At 40.0% G+C, this 24,462-nt stretch overlaps 1 protein-coding gene across 7 annotated transcripts in view; it reads right to left on the bottom strand.

The window, feature by feature from the left end:
• Window positions 1–24,462, bottom strand: part of SH3KBP1 (SH3 domain containing kinase binding protein 1) — a 228,423-nt gene that overhangs the window by 119,727 nt on the left and 84,234 nt on the right. The window lies entirely within an intron of this gene.

The following is a 24,462-nucleotide window of genomic DNA, read 5'->3' as shown; positions in this document are numbered from 1 at the left end:
GGTTGCAATTCTAGACTTTTTAATTTCCTCTAACTGTAGCTCAACATCAAAAGTGTTTGGAAAGCAAAATGTCTACGAGTTGTAGCTGGGAACTGTTTGGAACAAGCTGCCATACAGAAATAACATCTCTCTCCCTTTTGAAAAACATCAGCTTTCATTTACACGGTTATAATAAACCTCGAAGAAAAACCATGCACATGCCTAGTTTGTGCAGTCTGTTCTTAAAATACATCATCCAGCTACAGAAGAACTTGCTGCAAAGCATACTGCATCTGAAGCAATGACACCAAGAGCTCAACCGCTGCAAAGCAGGTTGGGCTTTGCTCCACTCCTTCTACAGGCTGTGTTGAAGCCACTGAACCTGGCATTGTGTAGGTCTACCAAGGGAAGAAAAAAATGCACCCTGCATACACTGCAAAAGGTGCAATGTGGTTGTCTACCTTGTTTGCAGCTGCTAATTGCCAGCTTCCGCTCACCCTACCTGTGGTTACTGTCGTTCTGCTCTGGGCAGGGATCAGCCGCTCTAATTATTCCCCAAAGGGTTTCATTCTGAGCAAAACCTGGTAGCTTAGAAGTGGAAGCACTAGACTTTAAGTAGCTTCCCTTTCTCTTTATTCTAAGATTCACATAGCTGTCCCTGAGGTGGATGTCTCAATCTGAGCCCATCACTCAGGAGCAGAGAGAACCTAATACCTCCAGAGAGCAGTTAGTGCCACTGTAAAACAGATGACTAAAACACATCAGATGAACAACTCTCTGGAGAGGCCTTTTTCTACTGGTGTGGCGAGATGAGGCTGCAGCTCGACCTTTAAAATGTCTAAAGCTAGGTCAAATGGAAAAAAGAATGAACACACGTTTAAAGACTTTGAGGGAACAAATCTAGTTTGTTCAAAGTGATGTTTGATCGAATTATAAAAACAGTGTGGTTGTCTGTAGTAGCAGGATACTGGGCCTTGATTCAAGAAAGCTTCCTCCAGTTGTGTGCATACAGCAGAGGTTTCCAGGGAGCCTACTGCTTACTGATGCCAATGTCCTTGTACCTGTGCTGCTAGTGTCAGTGAAAACCACGTGGTGACTGTCACTAGCAGGTCCATCAACAGCACAAATCCCGTTTATTCTATCACAAGAGAACAAGCTCAGCAATCTGTTCTGTGACACTGTCACTATTCAATCAAGAAGCAAAAAACTACATTCAACAAAAACATAACACAGCCATGGAGCAAACATCTATACCTCTCCTTGCTGACAGAACGTCAACCTAAATGGTTTATAGTCTCTTCAAAACCAGGCCACACAGTTTTGTAATAGGGTCTGTTTTGAAAAGACACATATTGATGCCATTACAGCTCAGACAATCCGACCGAATTGCTCCCGTATTTCCTTTTATTTTAAAGGTGTGTTGCTATGGAAATTGCATGGATTAGGTTGGGGACTGAGAGGCTCAAGTCAAGCGTTGTAGCGTGTGGAGCCTAAAGACATTTCACACGCACCTAAATATTCCAAATACACTGAAGCACATCACAGCCCCTGCAGGCCAACACAATCCTCTCTGTCCTGGGCTCACTGGGCAGGTGCAGGGGAACCACTGAAGGAAACAGATCCAGTGGGCCGTATGTAAAGCAGATGGAAATTAATTGAACTCAGTACATCTGCTTGAGAAAGAAGCCACTTTCCGGCAGGTCTATTGTGCAGAAAAGAACAAGTTTGGGGAAAAGTTTCCTATCTTCTACTTCACATTCCTGTGCGTGCAGCAGAATCTGCCGATCAGTTGCACTTCCCATCCTTCCAGCTTGCAGAGATAAATCTGTAGCTGAGGGGAACTGCTTCAGGACACGGTGTCTTCTGATGAGGCATGCCAGAGTGTGATATGACTCAGCCAGAAACCAATTCTAAATTTAATGTGCAAGGAGAGAAAAGGCTACTACTGTACAACTAAGAGGACGTATATATGCTGACAGTTATTTAGGACTGCCAGCCTAGATGATAACTAGCATGTTTGTTTCTCTTTTTTTAATATATTATTTTATATATTATATTATAATATATATTATATTATATTATTATATATTATATGATATTATATATTAATTATAAATCACTGAATTGTGTATATTAAATGCAAATGTTAAGAAAAAGGTTGAGCTACAAGCTTACTTATGGGAAAAATTCTTCTTAAAAGCACTACTCTGACTAGGTGCTTTTGAGAAACAGGCATTTCCTAATTAAGGGCAAACAGCTAGTTTTAAAAATATATATATTATTTTTGTAAAGTATATGGGAGATAGTGTTAAGAGACTTCAAAATCCTGATCACACTCAATGCTAATGTGGATTTTGTCATTATCTCCCACAATACAAAGACTTCATTTTACACCCACTCACAAGTAGAAATACTATTCAGATTTTAAAAGATTTTAAATCATATTTTCCAGTTTCCAATTTCAATCTTTTCCTGGAGGATTTTGGCAATGTTTTTCTGACCTGGGATGTGGTACGTCAATTCCAATTCCCTCATCACCCACATGCTGTTAGAATGCTTTTGGCCAGATGACAAAATATCCTGACTGCAGACTGTTCCCTGTCTAGCAAAAAACAGAAGTAAGAAGAGTAAGTGAATACTTTAGGAGGGAAAAAATGTGTTTTGTTTTGTTTGTTTTTTTATTTGTGAAACTACACCAGAAAACTGCAAGGAGGAGCAACAGGAGAAAGAATATTTTAGGTGCTTCCAGTACTCCACCAAACGTTATGTTAAACTGCTGTGCTTTTCTAAAAGTAGATGAACTAGAAAGTGCCCTGCTTTGATTTGTGCAGCTGAATCACAGAGATTGCAGGACTCAAACACATTTAAGCTATAACACAATGTGCCATCACTGTTAGTAATGTATTACTATGAGTGTATCGAAGCCTTACTGGCTTTACTGTTATTGAGGAGTTGGTGCCCTCCTCACAGAATCACAGAATCATTAAGTCTAATCACTAAGATCATCTAGTCCAGCTGTCCACATACCACCAACACTGCCCACTAAATCACGTCCCTAAGAACTACATGTACCCCTTCCTTAAACACCTCCAGGGATGGTGACTCCACCACCACCCTGAGCAGCTTTTTCCAATGCCTCACCAGACTTTCCCAAGAAGAAATTCTTCCTAGTATCCAACCAGAACCTCCCCTGGTGCAATCTGAGGCCATTCCCTCTCATCCCATCACAGTTACCTGGGAGAAGAGGCTGACCCCCACCTCACCACAACCTCCTACCAGGCAGTTGTAGTGAGTGATAAGGTCTCCCCTGAACCTCCCCTTCTCCAGACTGAACAATCCCAGTTCTCTCAGCTGCTCCCAATAAGACTTGTGCTCCAGATCTCTCACAGCTTCCTTGCCTTTCTCTGGACACGCTCCAGGACTTCAGTGTATTTCTTGTAGTGAGGGGCCCAAATCTGCACACCTCACTCAAGGTGCAGCCCCATCAGAGCTGAGTACAGTGGGACAGTCATGTCCCTGCTCCTCCTGGCTACACTACTTCTGACACAAGCCAGGATTTCATTGGCTTCTTGGCCAACTGGGCACACAGCTGGCTCATGTTCCAACCAACATCCTTTTCCTCCATGCAGCTTGCCAGCCACTCTCCCCAAGCCTGTAGCGTTGCCTGGGGATTTTGTGACCAAAGTGCAGGACCTGGCACTTGATCCTGTCGAACCTCATCCCACTGGCCTCAGCCTAGCAATCCACCCTGTCCACGTCCCTCTGTAGGGCCTTCCTAATCCCAGGCAGATTGACACTTCCCCCCAGCATGGTGTTGTCTCTTTCTAGACTCCACAGCAGCACTTCCAGTTTTCAGCCACTGGATTGCTCCCATGAATTTTATAACTAAGATTTGTTTGTAAGGAACATGTAAGCCTCGATGACTTTGTTATGACATCACATTTTAATACATATGCACAGTCAGAAGAATGTAAGACTTTGTATCATTCAATAAATTCATTCTTTGTTTGAAAACATGGAGTTATATTCAGGTCTTGCATCAGGTATGAAGCTTTCACATAACAGAAGTAACTACTGGAAGTGACTTAGAGAGCAGCCTAGCAACAGAGGTTATATGCTTTTAGGAGAAAACGATTAATAGAGAACTGGGTCACTTCTGTATGCCACAGGGTGTACCAAGCTTGTGCACTGGACAGACAGAACTGAAATATCAGTGAAGCCAAGATCATTATTGAAGTCTAACCTGAAGGAGAAACAAACAGTATAAAAAATTAACAGTAAACAAACTCAAAAGATAGCTGCAAGGTTCAACCATATAAACCTACAACATCAATCTTTTTTTCTGAGTCTGAAATGTATTGTATGCATATAAAAGGCATAGAAACTTCTGTAAGTGTAATACCAAGAATGCAGTCAAATCATCATACAATCATCACCAGAAAATCGGACAAAGTGGATCCAAATTTCAACAGGAACGCTTGCCACACAGCCTGCTTTATTATGCTCTGTCCTTTATGGGAAAGCATAAAATACTGTATTAAACTACACATTAACCTAACCACATGCAGAAATGAAAATGTGCGTGTTCATCTAAGCTAGAAGACTAAAACTTGTAACTTCTAAGCTTCATACTGTTAGTGACTATTTTGGATTAGCAGCACTTGCGAAACACTCCTTAAGAAGATGAAAATTGGAACTTGCTGGCAGGGTTTCAGAAAAGGTTTTGAAACTGCAGTTAAAAAGCAGTTACACTGATAAAAACTGGACAAGCTCATTCAGCTTGTCATCACTTCCAAAATCAACCATTCCTACAGTTGGAGGAAATGCAAGAACAGCCCTCGGCAGCAAGGGTTGGTTTGACAGCACCTCTTGTCAAACAAGCCATTATCTTGCCCATTCTCAACAGTAAAAATTTGTTGTTTGTTTAGTGTCTTTCATGACCTGTGCAGCCCAAGAAGCACCAAGTATTTCAGTCCTCACTGTAATACTGGCAAGCCAAGGAATATTTCAACAGGCTGACTGTGTGACTTATTCCACTGCCGCAAGCACTAGGTCCCATGACTTGTACTAGCATTCACCGTCATATCTTATGCAGTTAACATCTGATGGAGATGAAGGGGCCTGTTACCAACACAAGATCTTGCACCTGTCTTTATATTTGGTTTCTTTTCTCATACTCAGAACATTTTCAAGGATAATTTACAGAAAGAGACTTTTAAACTAGCATATAATTCATATGAAACAACTCTACAAGGAGCTTCAAGAAATATTGCAGATAATAAGATATCTGTACCAATAAATTAGCATCCCTAAAGAGCAAGAGGCACACAAACTTGAAATACTCTTTTTTGGATGGCAGATGAAGTTTCAGAATGCTAGAACAGAAACATTACAAGGCTTATAACTGGCCCATAAAAGCCCTTTTCTCTTTCTACTGTCACTGCAAAGATCTAAAGCTGTCACTGGATAATTCCACAATATTATTCCCTCAGCCACATTTTGAGATCCAGCTGATTACTCACTCTTCAACTACTTTTTTGTATTGATCTCTAAAGAAAGTATTTGAATAAACCAAATTTAAACGTGAATTGCTGCTGCACCTTGCTCGCTACTCTTGTGTTCCATCCCATAATTCACACCACTTAAATTGCCCGTGAATGGCAGCACTTCACAAAATAAAGCGAATGAGTGCAAATAACTCTAATAGTGGAACCACTGTGCAGTTCAGCTTGTGTTCTCATTTTAAATAAAGGGATTTCAATCAAACTGAATGGATTCCTACACAGAGAACTCCAAAATTATTAACATCGTACTTCAAGACTGCTGTCTTGAAAAATGACTTTTGTCCAACTTAAAAAAAAAATCCAGAACAGTTTTAAAAATTATGGCTTTTTTTCCTAAAAGAATGCAATAATTGTGCTAGTTTATTTTCAGCTACCAGACTATTAGTGCTTTTTGACAGGTCCTCAACCTGTGTAAAGATATTGCAGATCAAGTCTTATTCTAACCTCTGCTACACTAATTTCAAGCAAGCCTTTTTATCAAGGGCTAAAAATCTGTAATCAGGATTTAATTTGCAGTCCAACAGCTAACAGCGTGCATCAAATTTCCCTCAAAAATGATGGAAAGATGCAACGAACACAGCAACTCATTTTCAGGTTGCTGCAGTCATGAAAGCTATTACAAAATGAGCACCTGCAATAAAGCATCACCACCTAACAAAAAACAAACATCTCTTTCATACTGGGCACTTAGAGCATCAGTCAGATTTTTAATCTAGGATCTCATTTTTCTCTGGAGTATTTATATAATTTAAGTATTTGTTTGGAAACCATTATGGGCAACAAAGTTCAATGAAAAAGAAAAACAATCATAAATCCATAGAGGGAGCAGACATCACCTTCCTGTTCAGTGATATACTTAAATTCTAGGAAACTACGTATCATTCGCCTTGAAATGCAAGCCTGGATAAATCCCAAATTCTAGGAAGCTTGTATGTGAAACTAGGACATGCCCCGGTAAACTGAGAAAATGTCTTGCTTGGTCCAATGAAACGGGTCTGATTCTGCAGCTCTAACGTGGTGACAAGTCCTCACTTGAACAGAAACCCTCTCGCATGTGTCTTCCACAGCAACTAAGTTGTGACATCCTCAACATGTAGCAGAGAACAGTGCTGCTCCCTGAGCTGGGGACACGCAGCAGCTCAGCAGGCGAGGTGATACAACGATCTGTCCTTCAGCTCAGCTAAAAGGAGAACACGCCAGGAGGAGCCCTCAATTGCACTCCTCATGTTAAGATTTGGTATTATTTCTCAGCTAACAGTGTGAAAATGCTATAATCCAAAATAACCTGCCATTTTAAAAGGCATGATATGCTGTGCTTTGCTATTTGTGGGTTGCCCAGGTGACTGGGAGTACAAGTTCAAGAGACCAAGAAATAAACAGGATAAATAAATCACAGAATCACAGAAGCTTAGGGGATGAAAAGGACTTCTGGAGATCACTGAGTCCAAACCCCTGGTGAAGTAGGTTCCCTACAGCAGGTTGCGCAGGAAAGTATCCAGGCAGGTTTCGATTATCTCCAGAGAGGGAAACACCACCACCTCTCCGTGCCTGTTCCAGTGCTCTTTCACCTTCACAGTGAAGAAGTTCCTCCTCGTGTTCGTATGGAACTTCCCACATTCCAGTTTGTGCCCACTGACCCTTGTTCTGTTGCTGGGCACTGCTGAAAAGAGCCTGGCCCCATCCTCTTGTCATCTGCCTCTTACATATTTGTAGGCATTGTTAAGATCCCCACTTGGTCTTCTCCTCTCCCAGGTCTCTCTTGCTGTTGTTCGCCAACTGAAGCCCTAGAAATCGTTAGCTTTATGAGAGCTGAGCAAAAGGCAGGTTTCCCAAAAGGTATCTCGGTATTGAAATTGAAAAGTAACTGTCAGCATTCCTCATCTTCTTTGTAAACGATCGGTGCCACAGCATCCACGCAAGATACGACTTCTACAAGCACAGGATGAGTATTTCAGTATCAGCCAAATCAGACATGTATCACTATCCTCCAAAACTGAGCAACAGAAATGTGAAAACAGAACTGAAGGAAAAGGCTCTGTTTTGGCAAGTCACCAGCCCACATGCACAGTGCAGGGGCAGAATAAGCCTCTCCAAGCAGTGCTGGAGAAGGGAAGGCAAGTGTTTCACGATACCTGCATCTTGCTAGCCCTGCAGCATCTTCAGCTTTTGGTAGTGAGAAACTCCGAATGCCACAGAATTTTTTCCAGATTTTCTTGGTTGTTCCCAGTATTCAAACAAAGCTCTGTGATATTGATAACCATTCATTTTTACCAAATTAAACTGACAAATGAACTATTTCAAGCAATGCTTTGTGACAAGAACGCAGCTAGCAATTTAGTTCTTTCATAGTGCCATTTTCAAACGATGCCAGACAGACCATGACCATTCAGTCTTCTTCTTTTTCCCTTTCCCAAAATATTCTAGCACATTCAAAAAGCTGTAATCTATCAAAAGGGTGTTGAATCAAAAGAGACAAAAGGTATAACGTTCAGTTATTTCATGACTGCCTTGTACCTTAAGTACTCAGAGAGAGCAGGTCTTGTACCTCAAAATCTGCTAGGGAGCATACATCCAGAGGCTTATAGCCTTAAGCGTAAGGGATTTGCATAATTGTTATCATTAATACCAAAGCAACAACACATAGGAGCAGCGGCAAATCAAACTGTCAGCGGTGAATGGCACATTTTCTTCAAGTGCTGGAGAAAAAGAGGCATGGCAATGGCTGGGCAAATGACTTCCAAAAGTTAGTTTAAACATTCAGTGTAGTTGTTGTTATGCTGCATCCCGGTTACTTCATGTCAAACTCCCCTAAGATTTTCCTTCTTGCTTCCAGGCATGCTTCACTTAATTCTCTCACCTTGACTTTCTGAGCTTATTTTCAGTACATCACTTCTCACATTAAAAAGTTCCTCTGGACAACTGAGGTCCTTAAGTGCACCTCCTGCAATCACCTCAGACAATCTCATGCATCTGTACTTCACTATGCAGTTTGGACAGAGAGAAGCCAGCCATACTACCATTGCTTTTAATGCATGAGTTTTATTACAAAAACATACTAAGCACTACAGGCAGAACTTTTAAATTATACCACGCTCACTGACTTACATTCTGGATGCTAATAAGTAGCCTGCATTTTTCCCCATTACAACTACCGCTTCATTTCATTTCATACAGCTTTCATATGAATTGCATATTATTTCCTTGCCAAATATGTCAGGATTGTTGGGAGAAGAGTTAAGGTGATAAAAGCATTGGCTAAAAAAAGTATTTTTAATATACAGAATACCCAGAGCACTTAAGTAGTAGTTATAATCACCTTTCAATAGCTTGTTATATACTATACTTAATCTCCCTTGCTGCATTTATCATAAATGATTATCCCCTGGTTCCGTTAGAGATTCTATTTGTCTATCTCTAGAGGCCTCATTTGGCCATAATGACCAACATAATTAAATATTAATAACATGAGAGAGATTTGCAAGTATACTCAGACATTTAGGCACATAAAGGGTAAAGTTCACTCTAAAAGATCCTCGCTTCTATATCTTTCAAACGCTTTGTAAAATCCAGTCAAATTTTTAACAGTAGTTTGTTGTTATTGCAAGGTAAGTACCCAAGGCACAGACACAAACTACACAATGGACTATACTGTAATCATGAGCTGCATTTAAAAAAAGATATGAAAAAGAGGAATAACTTAACATCAAGGAGGAGATAAGAGGGCCTCCAAATATTTTCGTTCTAATAAGCAGAATACGAAAGTCATTAAGGACTGGACCTGGACATTAAGGCAGTTTTAGTCAGGAGAGCAGGGAACAGGAGCTGCTCTAGCATAAATGGGAAACAGAAAACTTGGAGCATCTTCCACCATTAAGAAAAGATACCAATATCAAAGTGACACAATAGCTGGCGCCTACCCACTAAACCTAAACACATCTTCTTACAGCTATGCAATACCCTACTTCCCCAGCTTTTTCTCACTGTTCCCCTATTATTTTGTTTTCTTACATGACCAATAAAAACTGAAATCTCATAGAGATGCAATTTTGTCTTCACAAGAATGAAATAAAATAAAAAAGTAACAGAAACAAGAACACATGGATATTTCCTGTTGACTTCTTCTATCTTTATGAGGGTAGAAAAATTATGGGAGTGAGTCTGTGTAATTAATAGATCAATCACGTTGCTCAAAATGTCAATACAACAAAACATTTTTTCTGTAACTTCTTCCCCCTAATTAATGGCAACCATTATTGAAACATGAAAACATAAATACAAACAACTTGTCTTAATATACTCCCGGCACTTCATTAAGCACAAGATTTACAATGACTTAGTAATTCGCCACCAACACGTTTCCAGCTCTGTGTTCCTTAATACTGTTCAATATACAGATTAAGACCGTAGGATGACACAGTCATAAGTTTAATATCATATTCCACCTGCATACAGTGACAGGAGCGTATAATCAGTCCACACACCTCTTCCATCAGTTTGGAAGAGCATGTACAAAAATGCTTCTTATTCCAACAGCTCATTTATGTACCACCAAAATGTAAGTTGATGGATGTCTTGCTGCCGTTGCAGCCCACTGACTGTCAGTGACTTCGCCTTTCCTTTCATATATTTCACACAAAATATAATGGTCAAATATTTAAATTGCTGCATCAGTCACTGGAACCATTGCTGTGTGTCAATACATTATTTGCATTTGTTCAAAGAGTCCCAAATACATACTTCAGCGCCATTGCACACTGCTTCAAATGATAAAGCTGCAATTTTGGTAATTGGTCTTACCCAAGGGGATTTCTTATTGTAGAGTAGAAAGGGACACACAAAAATAAATAACCACGACAGTGATTAAAACCATGTATGCTCCCTCCATACTCAGAGTCAAATACTTTTGAACACTCTTGTACTATGTGCAGAACCTGAATACTTTATGTACAAACATCCAATAAAAATCTGGCTTAAAAAAAAAAGCATACTTGGTTCCTCTCTGATGGTGATGGCAAAGGGGAACAGAAGGCATTCAAGCTCCATAAGCCCTGGCAGGGCTGAGGAATCACAACATGCTCACCAGCAGGCTGCCCTGGCTGTGGCCTCTCCAGCATGCCTTACACCAACAGCACTGGTGAAGCCACTGAGATTCCAGGCTAACATTCATATTTGTCCCCAGGGCTCAAAGTATTTCACATGCTGTGAGCAGAAAAAGCATGTTTCCTTACAGAGCTACACCATATCCTGATACAGCGCTCTGCAAATATTAAATCACCTACTAATATCAGACAGAACATCTTCACGAAATGTAGCATCTGGGAACTAATAAGAATCGTGTCTGTATTATGAAGCTTGTGCTGCTTGCATTATTGAAAAATGTAGAGTAAGAACATTCAGTAATATGGAGAGCCTTTAAACACAGAATATCAATAACTAAGATGGAAAAAAAATAAAAAAAAGCAAATCCAGGACTCCATATATCAGGCAGCACCACACAATAGATATTTCATACCTATGTGCTGCAAGGAAAAATTAATGTTATTTATTTATAGAAATACCTTTGTAAGTAACTTACGACTTAAATCAGTCTTTTTTGATCAAATTCATTTCTTTGACTCCTTTTAGATCATTTATCTTGTTATGTTCCTATTTTGCGCTGTTCACAGATGTTCGACATCTTAAAACTCATTAAGAGAGCTGAAGTCTGCACTGAAACTCCAATTTAAACAACCCTTTGTTATGACAAAGAATAAGAGAGCATTTACACATGGGAAGAGTGCGGTAAGCGCAGATGGTGACGCGGTAGTAACAGGAAGAAGCAAACACAACACTCTTAGTCTCCTTTTTCAGCAGATTAACCCAAAGCACTGATGACAACAAATCTGTTGATCATTTGGCCTTCATTAAGAGAATGATGCATGGTCTTGCAAAACAATTTGCAGTGGATACGTATGTGTGTAAAATGCCTCTGACCGCCAAATAATTTAATGAACAAAGTCAAATTTATATGTGGAAACAGAGGAAAGCAGAACCAAAGAACCTCTCTAAAGGAAGACACCTTTCTCGAACAGACCACATCACGCAGTGCCAATATGATTGCCTCCAGATAAACCCAGAGAAAACACTGTCCTTGTTTTACAGCACAGAGTGCTGGCAGTCACCACACAACTATCAGTTCTTCATTTTTCACTTCAGTGCCTTCACTCAGCACAGAGATCCACATGAATGATAAAATATTCACCAGGGTATCTAGCCTCTTTCTTAAAGTAGGAGTAAAAGAATACTCTCTTTCTGAGTCAGAATAATTACTTAACATCTGATTCTGTTCCCAATATTTTTAAATGCAGAAGCCTAAAAAGAACACACTACCGTGCCCAGTTTGCGTTGCAAAAATTTTACTGTAACGTCTCAGATCCCAGTGTTCTTCAGCACCTTCAGTGCATATCTGGATAGTTTGAGCAAGTGGTCCCTGAAGAGATGAGCATATTAGGGCAAGACTCCCACCTATGAACAGTGCTGCAGAGAAATGGGCCCTTATGCAAGCTGAAGAGACAAGCTGTTCTGAAGTATCTTTGAAAAATTCATGCAGTTAAAAATGACAAATGGCCTTTGAAATTTTGTTCTCATCAATGATCAAACAAATCTGCAAAAAGCACTACACTGGATGTATAGCACAACAGATGCTGAGTCTTTCTATTTCCCAAAGTCCAACTGACTTGCCAGTAACCAAAGGGTGAGTCACGTTGAACAAAAGCAGATTACAATCCAAACACAGAACTGCTTCTCCTTACTAAAAGCAAGGAACCTGAAAGTTTGCTCACAGAGTCATTCATCAGTAATAATAATAGCTCTTCTAGATTTTGAGATCCGATAAGCAATAAAGTAGAAGAAAATGAAAATACTTACAGGCTATCAGATTATCACTTTGCCTGTCCACTGTCCTGTGTTACTCTGCTGTGAATGCATAATGTTTAAGACATCTGTTATCTCAGGCTGGCAAAGAAAAATAATCTCAAGAAGAAAGCAAGCAAATGAGTCATTTATCATCTGCCCTCTCTCCTCCTGACTGCTGATTTCGAATGATACATGAAACAGTTTATTTATAAAAGGCACCACTGATACCTTCTAATTTTGAACACACCTTAACTGTTTTCTTCTATTCACACCACCTGCCCCAAATTCCAGGACTGTATTTGTCTCTTCTTAGTTACTTTACACAAATTCAGATTTGTATGTAGCTTTGCTCTACATACACGTATCCTTCATTTTAAAATAATCCTGTATGAGGAAAGTTACAAATAAAGGAATGTGTATAGATACAGCTCACTGGTATCACAATTATCTGAAGAAATTTTTCAAGACAGGCAATCGAAACTGAAATCGTTCCAGTGCTGTCCAGTGTGGGAGCTATGTCTGTTAAAATAAAAACAAGCAAGGCTGCAAACGCTTCTCTGTTTAAAGCTAACAGTTAGAGGATGCAATGCACTACTGGAACCAGCTGGCCACATGACAGCTATTGGAGCCATCTATGCTAGAGTTACTGCTCCAATAGGAGAGCACTAGCAGGACAAGCAGGCACACTTCAGCAAGTCTTGACCCTGCAAAACAACATTTCCTTGACCTTTCCAGACTTTCAGCATCTGCTAATGGATCTATGGCCAACATTGCCTCAAGTTTGCTTTCTTAGCTCTGCTCTCACCCCATCCACAACAAATTCAGCTCAGCCTTTGCTGACACTCCTCTATCTTTTTCGCATTTATCTTTTTCTTCCACATACAATGACACTTTCTAGAGCACTTCTCTCCAAAATATCTTTGTAAATACAGAGTAGTAGGTTTTAGTTTTAAGAAATTAATCTGAAACACTTCTGCAATAACACAGAACTCATGCCTTGAGCATGAATGGTATGCATTGAGACTACAAGTTCCTATCTGTACAGCATCTTGTTATTTGTCCAGTAACTAGAAAAGCAGGGAAGCAAGGATCGCTCGGGACCAGGATCTTTAGTTGTTACTGGAATATTTTGTACTGGGAGGCTGGTCAAACACTGGAGCAGGCTGCCCAGAGAGGCTGGTGGAGTCTGCACCTTTGGAAACAGTCAAAACTCAACTGGACGTAGTCCTGGGCAACTTCCTCTGGGTGTCGCTGCTTGAGCTGGGGGTCTCCACTAGACCATACCTAGGGCTGCCTTCCAACCTCAGCTATGCTGTGACTACATTTTAAGCTCACTCTTTAACCCTCCCTGCCCCACGTGATTCTGTATCATTCCTCTATTATTAGTCTTACTTGTCTGCAGCTAGATTGCTAAAAGCCAAGCAAGCTGCTCGGAGGCAATCTCCTTCCTGTGAGTCAGTCTCTGACAGACAAAGATGTTGAGAGCAAATTATATTATTGCAACTAGGCGGGAGCTGTCAGCAAACCCACAGAAACTTGATTTCATGTATTTGATACCTTCCCTTGTTTACAAACCTCATGTTAGTATAACCCATTCTCCACCTCACGAGGCTGAAATGAACTCCCTTAGGATCTTATTTGCAGTAAATGCCACTTGGGATCAGACAGCAAATAGGAAAGGTATGGTCTATGAGGAGTGGCATTTCATCAGGGAGCTGCAGATAGCCCCTCTTCAGCACTCTTCATCTCTCTCTTGTCAACTACTAAGACATCTATTTAGGTAACTGAAATACGTAGGGAAATTAAGTCTTCATTCTTATATTAAGAATCCTCCAGAGCTACTGTTTATTTATATTCTTAACCTCAAAGAGAAATCAAGAAGATAAACTTCAACATTTTTGCTACTCTTTATATTTTGATGAAGTTGGCATGCTTCAAAGAGGAATTGCTTCACGTGCTTAGAAATACACGAAACATTTACGTATGCACGTTACTAAATAATATGCATAATTACATACATAATATTACATACATAATATTAATAAGTAATATGCATTTACATATCTGCATATTACTAAGTGATTTAAGATTAGTATGAGGAACAGGGTGGCCAAAAACCTTAAAAAGTTATTTCATAAGCAACTGAACGAACAAAGGCACCCAGAGCCTTATAAATGCCCTACCTCCATGGCCACCCTTGCCCCAGCCTCCACTCCTACCCTAGATCTGCATGGCTGAGAACGTGCTAGGACATGCATGGGACTGTGGCAGAGCAGTACTGACAGCCTGCCCAGTATACCGATGTGAGTTGGGTCGCTGGTGGCCGCTTTCCAACATGGAGGTTTCCATTCAATTAGGAGCACTAGTTGTCATAATCCTCTATTCAGCTTTCAACTTAAAAGAACTATTGTGTTCCTAAAAATGCCTTAAAGACCTCTAATCTTCTGTCAAATCTGGCCAGTAATACCTAGCTGGCTCAAAACAACCAAGGGAAGGGAGGCAAATTAATAGAGGTTTTCAAAGCTCTCAGAAAAGATCTGTTAAGAAAACAGACTAAAGCTCCAGAAGCAAAGGCTTCTAGATAGTCACAGAATGAAACTCTCTTTGCTGTGTGATTAGAATATGTCTCTTTTCTCATATGCGAATCAACATTTGAACCTAGCAGCTTTGCACTAAACTAAGAAGGGCAAGAAGAGGGCTGGACGTATGACAGTCATTTGCTGCAGATGACTTCCCTGGAGCAGCACCTAGAAAAGCAATTCGAGGCTACGTTTCCCACCTCAGAATGCTATCTGTCCCCTGCAAGCTGCAGTTGCTCTAGTCGTCAAATGTGGATAGCTGGGAGGCAGATATAAACTTCTCACCTCTTTCTGCCCTTATGCAGGCCTTTGGAGCAAGCAGCAATCCTCTCAGAATGAAGGGCTGTTAACAGAACCAATTTAAAATTTGACTCGAATAATAGTATCAGAGCCTTGACATTCTGAAATGAGTTTTATAGTAGTTTTCCATGTGATCCAGAAAAGGAAGTTTTTATGAAGATATATGGCATATATGATGAATCTGTTTATGACAAATGTCTTTTTCTCTCCAAAGACACTGTTATATTTTTTTTTTTTTAAATCAGTCCCATCTGCCACACTACATTTACTACTAAACAAGAAAAGAATTGAACAAACCCTTAATCATGCTCTGGATTGTGTGCAATGCAATTGCTGTTTTCCCTGAATTTGTTTAAAAAAATATTCTTTAGAGCAGTATTAGTTTCTCTGCATTGGGTTTGGTATTTCAACTGAAAAGTTTAGGTGGGAATCTAATGTAATTTTTAATACCTTACATAAGGAGACAGCTACTAGAAAGCCTCCTCCTCCACAGGGGGAGACTGCAAAGGACAGAAAAAGCATCCACTTCCACGTTAAATATCATTGGGTCCCAAAGATGCTGTAGTACACATTAGATTTCCAAATACACTTCAAATGACCACTTGGGCATTGTGCCACCCTTGTAAATAAAGCAATGAATTTCACTACACCAATGGTGGGGCACATCCAAAACAGAGCAAAGGCAGATATTTCAAACAAACAAGTGCTACTGATTAATTGCTTTGCTTTCTTCCAGACTTGGGCAGTTCATGCTTGTATCCTCAGTTTCATGGCACAGAACTTCCTACAACCTGACTGCAGAACACGTGATTGCTGGGTTTTGTGCCTTTATATTAAATGACTGTCTGCCTTTTAATTTCCATGCATTTATTCTGTATGTATGGCATAGTAACTTCCCGTGTAAAATTCAGAATAGTAAGTGATTAAGAAAGTAAGCATTCTGCCTTAGTCAAAGGATCTACCACCAACTATCTTGCTAATGATTTTTACTTAGCATTTTCACATTTTTTACTAGCTTTCAGTGGGTTTTAAATTAGACACTGAAATATTTCCATACAGAAATAACACAGTCTTACTACACAGTACCAAATGAATGCCAGCTTCTAAGCTGCACAGCTACCAACTGTCACCAATTCTCTGCACGTAATTCCCCACCAAAACCCTCTGTCACCTCACTTGTTGCAAGCCTCCCTCATCTAGTAGCTAACGGAGATTTCCCTCCTCCACACATCTGGACATGTCATACTTGTGTGACACTTCACCTTACCACCCTTTGGTTCTGCCTCTAGGGCCACAGCCAGTTCTGCTCCTGACAGTGTGCTGAATGGTGACAACTTCGTGTCAGTTCTGATCTGCACCAAGGAAGAAACTCCTTGTCAGTGCAACTAATTCCTGTAATCCAGTTGCACAATGCTCTCCTACATCTATACAGAATGCACCTGCATCCAAGATTCCATGCTGAACCTGCTATCAAACCCTTATCTTTTATCCCCACAGCAGCATTCACACAAACAACTTCTATACCAATGTCTTAGCATGGGGCTACCTCCACAGACTTCCAACTGGACAATGCCCAAGTCTCCTTCGTGTCATGTCAGTCAACACACTGAAGCTGTCCAGGTGGAACAGATCACTTTCCTTTGGTTTACTGGTTAGTGTTCTGTTTCCCTTAAACAGCTTCTTTGCTTTGATAAAGTTATTTATTTGGTAAAGCCCTGAAATTAAGCTACCTTAACACACCAGGGAATTTCACCTGCCTGGCCTTTTTCCTTGATGGGTATGAAGTATTGTCTCTTTCATAAACAAGCTCTGCTTGACCAGACCTCTGCTCCCAGGCAAAGCAGGCAGGCTGGTTCCATACCTCACCTTCCAGATAGCATCCGCACACCTGGCAGTAGATGGCTGCCCCCTCTCCTTCTGAGACATACACAGTCTTCAAGGACAAATCTTGTGTCAGCTGTTAGGATGATGCATTAACATGCTTATAAACATTTTCTTCTAGATTTAACAGACCCAGTACTTTGAGTTTTATTTTAGAAGTGGAAAAAACATTATTTGAATAATTAAATTTTGCAATGAGACAGTTTATCTACTTATTACAATTACTGTAAGCTACAGAAATGAGGAAGAAATACTTCCGTTATCCTGCTATTCAGTTTACACTGTGCATTTGAAAGCACTTTAGTAGCTTTCCTATTTTCCTGACACTTCTGGTTTCAATCCTTTAGTGAGACATTCATTAAATGGCATAGGGGAATATCAGTTGGAACAGAAACAAAAACGTAACTGGAGAACTAGTCAAACTGACAGAGCAAATGAGGAACAAAGGAACAGAAACTCCTTCACCTTAAAATGGAAAAAAAAAATCTGTCTAGGTTTAAGGTCTGCAATATCTCTACATCTTTTCTAGTTTTGCTGAGATAAACACTATCTTTTCCTAAAAATAGCTGTCAAGTTCCTCTTGCCTTTTCCATTACACTCACCACACGAATTAGAAGTTACTTCCTCAAGTTAAAGTCTGTGAATAAATAAGCCTCTGGCTCATCTCAGCTGCCTGTGTAATGAAATTCATTTCCAAAAATGTTCTGTGGTCATAAGAAGCAAGACAGGGGAAAAGGGGCTGATATACAACTGTGATGCTGGATTTGTGGGACCCTGACCAAGCCCTATACCTCTCTAGCTCAAAACAAAAGCAGAGTGCAACAGACCATCCAAACCGACAAGGCAGCATCTGCTTTCTTTAGATGTTTGAACCAATGACACAAACCATCTTTTAAAAAGTTTGACAAACCATCACTCTCTGAGTACTTTTAGAACAATTATCGTTCACAAATGAAAGGCAGCACTGCTGCTTCCTCCAGTTCCTGTCGTGCTCCTCTCCCTGCTGTCAGATGACGGGTTTTTGAAGCAGTGCGGGGAGACAGACAGTGAGCTGACCCTGCTATTACAAATAGCCTCTGCAATTTTCTTTTTAGTTTAATGTTAACACCAATTATTCTCCTCATCTTGCCTACCAAGCAACCAAATGTCTGTGCTAAAGCATGGAAAGGAGAAAACCAGAGAAATTATGGCTTTTTTTTTTTTTTTTTTGTGGCAGTGCTGGCTTGACTTGGTTCTGAAAGTACAGCCTCAGGTTAATTTTTCAATGTTTATTACTCTTCTTTTCCCCGATAGCTGCCAGGCTTGTGAGGGAATCTTTGGTTTTCCTTAGATCACTAGAGCTTTTTCATTCAAACCATTTTCTGGTCGCTTCCTGAGCTCTTGTGAATTCCCAGAACTAATGACAACCCATGTAATTCACTATGGTGAGTAAGTAGACTAGCAAAGAATTCCTAGGTCTGAAAAATATATCAAACCTTATTATTGTAGTTGCACAAACAAAGTAATAATGGCTGACACTGCATCTTACAGCCTATTCAGAGCTCAATACCAAACTGCAGACCAGAGACATCTGTAACCCGTCCGAAGTCTACACAAGGTACTAAATGAAGTAGGGAAATACAGAAAGACAGCACTTAAACTTAAGTTACTTAAAATAAATGGTGCTGATGACTGAAGCTTGTCTGAGGGTATTTAAATTAGTTATTTTACCACTGAATCATCCCCAAGGACAGAAGATGACAGCCAACAGGAAAATGTATGACTGCATAAAAAAGAACTGCTTAGATGTTTATGATGGCTTAGATTCAAGCTACTGGATAGCTGGGACTCCTTCTGCACCCTGACTGATCGCTAAACACAGTGTCACCTTGTCACCTACCACAGTACATTGCTCAAGAAACCCAAGCAATGAACACAGTGCCAGGCTGAGCACTGGAGCTGGGCAAAGGTAAGGAAATCCAGTCTCTAGAGAACTCAGTGTCAGAAACAGATTCTGGAGTGGGCAAGTATTTCTGGTGTGGAGCAGATGTATCCCAGCCTGCCAAGGGTGGCCAGGGGCCCTCGTGCTGCCCATATTCTGGAATGGGCCACAGAGCTTAGTGGCAAATTTATGAAGATGTATCCCACAGTAATGCTTTGGTAAACAGCTACAAACATACAGTGCTTCTCTGAGGCTACCCAGCTTGTGCAGAGAACCATGCTGACAGCATTGCATTGCCACTGACTTCAAATCTCATTGCAAGCTAACATTCTGCTCCTTGCCAGGAGGACCTCTGCCTCGCCTCTTTTTCAGTTTCTAAATAAAGTAGGTGCTGAAGTTAGGAAATAATAGCTCTTGCTATGTGACAGCTAATACTAATCTTTCATATTGCAATCTTGTCCTTGGGGCCAAGAAGCAACAATCAGTCGCTTGTCAACACTTCCATAGTTCACCCCCCTCGTCAAGCACAGCCACCCTACCAAGGAGCTCAGAAAATAACCATCATCGGCAACGTGTCTTGAATTTTTAAAGAGCACAATACTATAAATTAATATCAAACAAGAAAGAGGCTCAAGTATGCATTTATAATTGAAAAGGAAATGCATAAAGATGGAGAGGAGAAATTACTACATCTTAACTGTGCTTCTTCACTGTGACGTAGCATTAGAAAGCAGTGAGATAATCACAAAAAATATGGTAAGCAATAAAATACATCACAATGCACGGTGAACAGCAGCACAGCTTGCCATGCTGGAGAAGATAATGCTGGAGCAGACTGTACGGGAGGAAATTTTGAAATAAGATAAAACATTTGTGAAATATTCAATGAATAAAAAGTAGGAAGTATCATGCCAGCGGAAACAAGAAATATCCCTCTGCATCCATAGTATCTTGATATTCAAGTCATATAAGAATCTGAAAACTGGAAGCCTACACAGTTAATGATGCCATCCTACACAAAATAATCTAAACCAGCACTGGCTGCTACTTCTGCATGTTTTTCAAATCTAGTTATAGTAGAGGAAACTTCGCTAACTTCAAGGGCTTTTAACTAGATGAATCAAAGTATTTCACGCTGAGTATGAAGAAAAATTAAAATTAATGTAGTGAAAAGTTCATTCTAGGCACATCGCTTCATCAGAGGAAAGTTTTTAAAGCCTGTATCAATTGCTGGAAACAAAATGTTTCACAGAATCTGTGACATATCATAAATCAGCACAAACAATGTGCCTTAAGTATACTGGGCAATGCTTGCATATCGTTTCTTGTCACTTGCTGTCAACAGTAAAATTTTGCTTAAAGCACTCTAGCCATTACGTACCCGCACAGAGGAAAGGGAACTGGGGAAGAGAATAGGTGAAAAATACTTGTGTGAAGTGCATTGTGCTGGGTCTGGCTAGGGTGGAATTAACATTCCCCACAGCAGCCCATACAGCACTGTGCTCTTGGCTTGCAGCCAGAACAGCGCTGATATCGCACCCACATTTTGGCTATCGCTGAGTATTGCTGGCACAGAACCAAGGCTCCCTGTAAACCCCCAAAGCCAGTGGGGTGGGGACAAGGCCAGGGCAGCTGACCCAAGTGACCAGAGGTATACCGCATGCCACATGGCAACACACTCAGCAATGAGAGCTGGGCAAGGGGAAGGAGAGCACTGATGCCCTGCTTCCCAAGGTGTAGCTGAGCATCACTTGCTGATGGGAATTAGAGAGCAACTGTTTTCTCCTTTTGCTTCTGCATGGCCTATGCTTGTTTTTATTTTCCATTAATTCAACTACTCCTTAATTCCCCCTCCGACTCCCAACCAAAATTCGGGCTGGCACTGGATTCCCAGAGGTCCTGCAGAGCACTTCCAAGCAGAACTTTGCTCAATTCTCCTAAAGCATCAAGACAGTACTAACCCTTCCTAATGGCAGCTACAGGGCCATTTGATGGGCAGTCAATACTGTGTTCTCATAGTCAAAGGACAATCACTTTCAGGATATGACTACTTTGATTCAGTTTTGGATGAGAGCGCAGCCTGTTTTTCTCTACTGGCCATATATAGGGAGCTTAACAGGAGAAGCTCAGACCAATACCTGCATCATTCCTGTATAGAATACTAGAGGAATCTCTACCCTTTCTTGTCTTTGTCCTTTCAGCTGTCCTTGTAAACCCTACTCATAACTTCATCTGTTCTCTCTTGATCTCTTCCTTAAGAATTCACTTAACTATGCTTTCCCATTGATAAAAATATAACTTTTTTGTTTTTTTTAAACAAACCTAACCTAACAAATGTCCTCATCTACCTCCATAACCGCCTCTCTGCTTCACCTGTAAACTGCTCATAATCCCAATCAGTGATCCTAGAACTCTATCCCTAAGACTCTTCAGACTCTGCATGAAAGGGTCATCTGCTTCTTCTTTGTCCTCAATGTCAGCACCCACCACTGCCTGTAATTTCCAATATCATAATGATTTTCTTCATAACACTCTCCTATACTCGAGATGTAGATCCAGATTTAAATCTTTCATTAAAACAAGTGTACTGCATCTGCAAGAAATCTAAAAAATTAGACTGCTAGCAATCATCTAAAACAGCATTTTCCCTTGAATTTTTATTTTTAAGTCATCTGTTGCTTTGTTTCATAGATATATATAAACACACAGATATATACATAGTAAGCTCCTCGATGCACTGACTGTATTTTAGTGCTTTTACAGCATGGTCCATAAATGAGATTCCCAGGGCTGAACACATGACACACAAAAAGACTGTCATATAAGGCAAAGGAAAAAATATCCAGAGAACAGTGTTAACTTGGAATTTCAATTCAAACCATCTTTAAACTGACTTCCACAGGCTGTTCCTGCACAAAGCCTCAGCATACAAACTATGGTCCCACGCCAGTGACTGGATACAACAACGCAAACTTGCAGAACCTACATCAGGGTCCAGCATTTGTGCATTGTGCAAAGAACCAGGAAGAAGCAGCTGAAAAGAAAGGGTAAGTACTAAGGGAAAAATAAGTCGGGGGTACTGCATATTAAACGACAAGAAAATAAATGATCTCATTGGAATAAGCAACTGGAATCTGGATAGGTAATGAGACTAACTGAAAACCAAAGTGGCAGATGACCAGAACACAGAAAAAAAAAGTTTGGATTTTGAATAGTTTAAGTCATTATTTAAATAGGAATTGGAAACAAGATCTGCTTGAAAAGAACAAGCAAGCACCCGTTCCACTGTTGCTAAGTAGACTCTGTTGAGATCGTTTTTCCAGACAAAACAAAAAAACCCAAGTCAACAGACTCATCTCAAATTTATAACAGTGGTAATGCCTATCCCTGCATAGCAGGATAAGCCTATTTTAGGCAGATTTCACAGCATAGACAGAACTACAAAAGAGACTCCAAAAGAATGAAGCTAATTCTACAGCTTTAGACAAACAATGCATTCATTTCAAACTGCACAATTTTGTGATTTTTCATGCTACACAGATGTATTTATATAAAAAGATATTGAATCCAAAGGCATAGCCCCACGATGCAAGGAATGATACTCACACATTAGACAACTATCCTTCAGCTGAACATGTCTGATTTATCAGCTCCAAAACTAGCTGTATTCCACACACATCATGACCCCTCAGTTTCACTACTGAGGATTATTTACATCAGAAGAATCCTCAAACTAAAATGCTAGATAGCTTCATTGTTTTCCCATGTACTATCTACAGGTTGCGTGTATTAAATAATACGACCAGAATACCCCCTGAGTCTCATTATCTCCTCATAATACCATTTTTCAGTAGTTGAAAAGGAACAAGTTGAGATTTTTCCTCTGGGATGGAATAAAGCCTTCTTCACCTCCCTCCACAGCAAATGCATCAATCCACCACAGATCTCACATAGGCACACTTAAGAACAAAGTTCCTTCCTGTCTGCTACCTATATCCCCAACAAAATCTGTTGTCTTTTCCTGCCTCTCTAAAATGAAAGTGGTGTCCTTCTACGTAGAGATGCTTACCTGAGGCTAAAGATTATCCACATATTTACTTTCAAGAAACAATACTTTTAAAGGAAATGTGGTATACAAATTTGACATTTAAAAACAAAGTATAATCATTTTGCTGAAATTGGGTTTCCTGTGTGATTTTTTTATGCCTCATTTTGGGTTTATGTCGTGTTGTGTGCGTATTTTAACCTTAAGTGGCAGAGAAGCATGTTCTTGTGCATAGTTGTACAAACTGATTATGCACCAATTAGCTAATCTTAAAAACTAAAAGGGATTTTTTCTCATGCTTACTATAATTTCTCTGAAGCTGGAAGCATTTGCAAGGGAACACCAAAGTCTGTCTGCCTGTGGAGAAAGCCTGAAACATATAAACAGCAGAAAGATAATCCAATCAAAAGACAGATTAATGCCTTTCAGCTTCCTGTGTTTGAAAGGAAAACCAAACCTGAGCGTACTGAGGGTCAAACACCTCATGAAACATGACTGGCATGTGACAACGGCAGTTGTTTGCTCTAGGTTTAGTAATAAAAGGCTTCATGATGGAAATTTTGAGGTTTGCCTTTTTGTTGAAAAAGATAACCAGATTAATAGCTTGCAAATATCATTTAAAAGGTATAAAACTCTGCTGAGACTGTCAGTTTGTTTTTTTAGTATATGGGTTATCCTTATAAAGCTATTGAACCAAATGATGAAGCATTTTTCTTGTAAAATCCTTTTCCCATTTCTCAAATTTACAAAAACAGGCTTAAATCACAGTTTTCCATACAACAGGCAGTTGTTATTTATTCAGAACATAAACCTACTATGTCGTCAAAGTTACTTTCAACAAATTCCTCTTTTCAGGATAGGATGGAAATTCTCTTCATTATTTAAATGTAGAGTGGAAGGTAAAAATAAATAATTCTCAAGAGAAATAGAAAAAGCATTTTGTTGCTTTCAGTGTTTGGCTCTGATGAAGAACATGTAACACATGATGAGCCGCTCCAGATTTTCTGGCTTGAATAACTTCAGTGCTGACTGCATTTACAGTTTGTACAGAACAAATACACCTTGCAAGGCAATGTATCGTTTCCTTCAATATTTTTACTTGTTTAACAATCGTTGTTAGTTTGCATACAAAATAAAGCCTATCAATGCCAGTTCTACAACATGACCTACAGTTAGGCCAAATTATACCTAGACACACAAAATAACACAGTACGTGCACAGACAATACTTAAAAATTGGAACAAAACTACCATAAAACAAGCCATAGTTGTTTAACAGCTAAGCTCATTACACGCAAGC

This window comes from Numida meleagris, chromosome 1 (genome assembly GCF_002078875.1).
Source record: "Numida meleagris isolate 19003 breed g44 Domestic line chromosome 1, NumMel1.0, whole genome shotgun sequence".
Taxonomy (NCBI): domain Eukaryota; kingdom Metazoa; phylum Chordata; class Aves; order Galliformes; family Numididae; genus Numida; species Numida meleagris.
This window is presented reverse-complemented; position numbering and strand designations above follow the sequence as displayed.